The following is a 5,897-nucleotide window of genomic DNA, read 5'->3' on the forward strand; positions in this document are numbered from 1 at the left end:
AGTCACCCCTGGTGCCCGCGGCACCCTCTACCCCCTGCGTGGGGTCACTTCCTGCCCGGCGCGTGCGCTTCAATGTTCCTGACCTACCGGCCGCCGGGATGGGGAGTAAGGGCGCCTGCCGGCCAAGCGGTGCTCATGACACCTGCAGCGACGTTCCTTGGGTGCTAGATTGGACTCTGCTGCCTCCCCCCCCCCTTCAACACGCACGACGACCAAGGTCGTGGAGGTGCCCGCGCCTGCGTCTGCGCCCGGGTCCTCCGGGCATGCTCTGACTTCACTCCCTAGGCCGTCTTCAATGGTGCACGTGTTCCCGGCAGGAAGTTCAATGCGCGCGGCGCCATCCCCCATCCTGCCGCGTCCTTGCGGATCCTCTGGTGGATCCTATGGCATGTAGTTACTACAGCAAGCTCGGCCCAGTTCGGACGCCATCAATTTTTGCAGCTGGAGGGTGGTTCGGCCGGCTCACTGGTGGCGCAAACAGGCGGCATTCATGCTTCACCAGTGACAGATGGGCTCCCGAGGACAGCAATCAAGGCAGAAGCGAGAAGGAGCCACACTCAGACAGAAACAGAGGAAGGTGTGGAAGGAGGTCATCTGCTATCGCTGCCGGGGCAAAGGCCATTACTCCTACGACTGCAGAGACCTTGTTAAATGGTGCCGCTGCTCAAAGCTTGGACATCATGCTTGGGAGTGCAAAAGCAAAACCGAGTCCACTCCTCCCACCAGCCACTGCTCTCTCCCAGCCGACGGTTCAACCATGTTGCGTTCGTCCTCACGCCGCCGATCACCGGCTGCTGCTAACCCTTCCATGGGGGGTCTGGGTGACCCGGAGTTCCGGCCTAAAGAGCGCTACGTCACCTTCGTCGCCACCGCGGCCATGGAGCAACAAGCCACACTGCTGGTGTGACAGCCCGAGACCGACGTTCCACAAGATTCCCCTTTTCTTTCCGTTTTCGTCGTGTGTCTGTTTTCTTTTGTTGCATCATCATCGCATCATTCGCATCATCTGCATTGCATCGGCATCCCGTTGCCGCCAGTTTTCGAAACTTGCATCCGTTGTTAGTTGCCGGTTATCGTCGTTGTCCGTTCTGAGCCCGACCACACACGCACGCGCCCGCGGCATCGTCTAAATCTTCTTTTCAAAAGTGCGTTTAAAACTTTCTTTGATTGGGTTGGAACTTGGCGTGCGATCGTAATTAGTTGTAGCTAGGCCGCGTTTCAAGTGTCGTCGTAATCGGAGTCCGTCTGGTACCCGAACGGTCGACCGTAGCGGCACCGTATTCGGTCTATCGTCGGACGTTTTCCGGTTTTTTAAATCTCGTTGCCGGGCTGCCCGTTTTCCCTCTCATCTCTGTGTAGCCCCTGTGCACAGTGCACCGACCCTACACGCAACCTAGTCCGAAAACCTCCCGGAACCCGAACCCGGCGCTCGTGACCGTTGGGTCCGGATCAACCCCGTTTTACCCTAAACCATCATCGGTTTGTCAATTGAACTCCCTGACCTAATAATCTTGACCGTTCGATTTTAATCGAAGGGATGAGATAGCCCCATCCCGTCCTATCTCTTGTGTGTGTATATATATTTATGTAGCAGCCCTAAAATCTAGGAGGTCTGCTATCCCCCAATCCCAAGTCGCGCCGCCGCAATCCCCAACCTCGGTATCTCCGCTGCCGATCCAACCGTGCTGCATGAGCGTTCGATCTGGAGCAGATTGGGGCATCTGCCTGCGCCTGACACCCCGCCTCTACCGGAGGGCCGCGTGACGCCGCGAGCACCAGAGCCAGGCCAGCTCCATCGCCCTTGCTCCCTTCCTCTCTCTCTGTTCTTCTCTTGATTTCTCTCCTCTCCCTCACGAATCCCTCTCTCTTCTCTCTTCTTTCTTCCTTGTTTTCTTCTCTGATCTATATGTGTCCTTCTTTCTTCAGACAACAGCAGCACCATGGCAGCCCGGAGCTCGTCGTCGATCGCCCCTCCGCCGTCGCCCCCTTGCCGTCTCGTCGGAGCAGCCGGACCACGCCCCTGCGCCTCGTCCCTAAGACATGGCGCCGCCTTCCCTCGCGTATGCGTCTCCTCCCTGCCTCGGTCTGGGTCAAGGGCAGTGTCTGAGCCGTGCCCAAGTACCCAGCCAGCTCCATCGGCCCTTGAGCTTAGCAGCAGGTCGCCCCTGTGTTGTTCCTCTCCCTCTCCCATCTCTGTTTCTTTCTCTCCCTTCCTTCTCTGCTCTCTCAACCTTACACCTCTCTCTGTTTCTCTGAATGTCAGTAGCACGAACCCCATGGCTGCCGTCGTTGTGACCCTGCCGGTGGAGCCCCTCCCAGCCGGATCTGGAGGCCCTTGCCTTGACCTGCTGTGCCGCCACGCCCCCATGGCTGGAGCTCCACCATCAGGCTCGGCCTGACCTCCATCCACGGTGCTGCCTGCAACCTGCATCCCCAGCCACGGGAACAGAAGAAGCCATCTTCGTCTTCAGTTTTCAGATTGGTTCAGCCACCGACAAGGTACAACTTATATTCAGCAAACCCGATTGTTGTCACGAGCGCTCCATAGCCCGACTGATTGATGCAGTTGATTACACCAGGGAGGTCCTTGGTTCAAGTCCAGGTTCTCCCAATATTTTGCACAGTTCTTTTATTCCTTTTTCATGCGCACACACAGCCACTTGGGCTGGCTGAATTCACTCCTGGCCACTACAAACTGTTGCAATTCGGCCCATGTTCATTTTTTTCCTCCTCATGCGAATTTGCTAGATTTCAGAAAATCGCATCTTTTAAAAACGGCTACAACTTTTAAACCGTGCGATAGATCGAAGCGAGTTATATACGAAACTTGACTAGAATTTTGCATAGAGTAATATTTTCCAACTATCATGCATAATTAGAACTGTTTAGTGTGTTGTGTGCATCGGTTTGCGTGTTCACGTGTTGAAACGGTTTAGGTCGTAACTATTTGTCCGTAGCTCCGTTGGATATGTGCCATATATGTAAATGGAGCAGAACGACGAGTAGAATCACGTGAACCACTTCGTTTTGCCGTTTAACAAACATAAAAATATGATTAGGACAAATCTGGGCAGAATTAAGTTTTAACTCGTGGGGTCATTTCGGAGATGCTATATGTCGTTTCCGGCCTCATTTAAAATGCCTAGTTAGGTAGTTTAATTACGTTTCACCTCTTGCCATGTTTAACCACATTTAATATTTCCGTGTAACTAATCGGGATAGAACTAAATAATAAACGTGGAGTTTTGTCAATATGCAACTCGTTGCATATTGAACTTCAATTAATGTGTAGTGTTTGATTGTGTGAATTGTCATGCCGTGACTTGCATGTATTTAGTAGCTCATGCATCATATGTGTTGTGCATCGTGTGGTGAATTTCGTGTGTTGATTTGTGTTTCCGTTTTGATTCGTCTCGATAGAGTTCCGCAGCGTGCCGGATTGTGAGGACCCGTTCGACTACGTCGGTTCGTCTGCTTTCCGGAGGCATTCTTCTTCCAAGCGGGGTCTCAGGCAAGATGATCATTTCCCCAGATACCATTACTATCATTGTCATGCTAGTTTTACCGTTTCTATCGTTATGTCTCGTTGCCTACCACATGTTAAATATCAGCCTCTCAACAATGCCATGATTACCCTCAACCTGTTCAACCTAGCAAACCACTGTTTGGCTATGTTACTGCTTGCTTAACCCTTTTGTTAGCGTTGCTAGTTGCAGGTGCAGTTGCTTCCATGTGATAACATGGGTTCCTTGTCTTATCACCATATTTAAATGCTATTTAATTTAATGCACCTATATACTTGGTAAAAGGTGGAAGGCTCGGCCTTTCTAGCCTGGTGTTTTGTTCCACCTTTGCCCCCTTAGTTTCGGCTACCGGTGTTATGTTCCATAAATGAGCGCTCCTAACATGATCGGGGTTGTTATGGGGACCCCCTTGATAATTCGTTTTAGATTAAAGCTGGTCCGGCAAGGCCCAACATTGGTTCTATATTTTCCCAACATAATAACTTTGTTAATATTGAAATGCATAGGGCGTCATGAACCCGAGGAGTAATTTTACATAAACACGGGGGGCCAGTGCTGATGGTGTTGGTCCCAAACGGTCTGCCTGCGGGGCCACCGCGAGGAAACTCGAGGTTTGGCACCTGTAGCTAGTTCCATCCGTCGTGTCCTGAGAACGAGATACGCGGCTCCTATCGGGATCGTCGACACGCCGGGCGGCCTTGCTGGATTCGTTTTACCTTTGACGAGATATCTTGTGCATCGGGATTCCGGTGATGCTTTGGGTAATCTCAGAGTTGAAGTTTTCCACTAGGGAATCCAACGAGATCGCGAGCTTCGTGATTGAGGATATCTATGCGGCTTGTGGTAATTTGTGATGGACTAGTTGGAGCACCCCTGCAGGGTTAAATCTTTCGGAAAGCCGTGCCCACGGTTATGTGGCAACGTGGAAACTTTGTTTAACACTGGTTCTAGATAACTTGAATCCAACTTAATTAAAATATGCCAACTGTGTGCGTAACCGTGACTGTCTCTTTCGTGAGTTCCTTCTCCGATCGAGGACACGGTGGGGTTATGTCTGACGTAGGTAGGTGTTCAGGATCATTCATTTGATCATCAGTAGTTCACGTCCGTTATGCGTAGATCTTCCCCCTCTCATTTCTTGTACTCGTAAGTTTAGCCACCAAATATATGCTTAGCCGCCGCTGCAACCTCAGCACTTAACCTTGCCTCACCCATTAAGCTTTGCTAGTCCTGATACCTTTGGAAATGAGATTGTTGAGTCCCCTGTGGCTCACAGATTACTACCACACCAGTTGCAGGTACAGGTAAAGGTTACTTGACGCGAGCGCGTTGATTGTTCATTTGGAGTTGCTTCTTCTTCTTCTTGTTCATCGATCTAGGATGGGTTCCAGGCCGGCAGCGTGGGATAGCAAGGATGGACGTCGTTCTTCTTTTGTCGTTTGTTTCCGTCCGTAGTCGGACCCTGCTCTTACTCTTGATGATTATGTAATGTACTGATGTGACTCTGATGTAGCTTGTGGCGAGTGTAAGACAACTCTTTATATATCTCTTCTTTTCAGTACATGTACTTGTAACGATATCCATTCTTGCGACACGACGAGATGCGCTTCTATCCCTGACGAGGCCTTCGTGCCAAATTGAGGATAGGATCGCATCTTCGGCGTGACAAGTTGGTATCAGAGCCGTACCGACCTAGGAGCCCCCTTGATTGATCGAACTTGGCCGAGTCGAGTCTAGTGAAAAACTATTTGAGTCTTAGTTATATATCAGAGAGTAGGATTCTTTTTTCTCCTCTTCTATGCTCTGGTGAGGAATCTTGACGTAATATTTTAATTATACTCCTCTTCTCACTCAAATTTTTTTAGTATCACGCGGATATTTTTGAGATCTATATGATGCCGATGTGACGGAGTTATGTCTTGGTGCCTCCTGTCTGACTTGATTTTCTTCCGGGGAGTTGAGCTCCACGGGATTCTTGAGCACATCGTTATCATTCAGATTTCTTAGTATCTCAGAACGAAGGATGTTCATAATTGCTTCAATACTAGTAGTGGCGAGATAACCCCGATGTCCCCAGTACTGGTGCAGATTGTTCGGGAGTACTGCCATACTTTGTATCGTTGTGATCACGAGGGTCTGTTGTAGATGAAGGTCTGAGATTTTGGTCGTGTGTTGACGGATGTGATACAAGTGAATGGTTAGTATAGGAGTTGTGTGATATTACTCCTTGTATCCATGTACCAGATTGCATGATCAGATATTTCAGGAATTCATAGGTGGGAATTCAAGTAGTTTCTTATAGGACAATCTTCCAACAAATGCATGATGTTAGGTTGGGGTTCGACATCTAGTGGATTCGTTTGTTCACGGTTG

This window comes from Hordeum vulgare, chromosome 1H, assembly GCF_904849725.1.
Source record: "Hordeum vulgare subsp. vulgare chromosome 1H, MorexV3_pseudomolecules_assembly, whole genome shotgun sequence".
Classification (NCBI taxonomy): Eukaryota; Viridiplantae; Streptophyta; class Magnoliopsida; order Poales; family Poaceae; genus Hordeum; species Hordeum vulgare.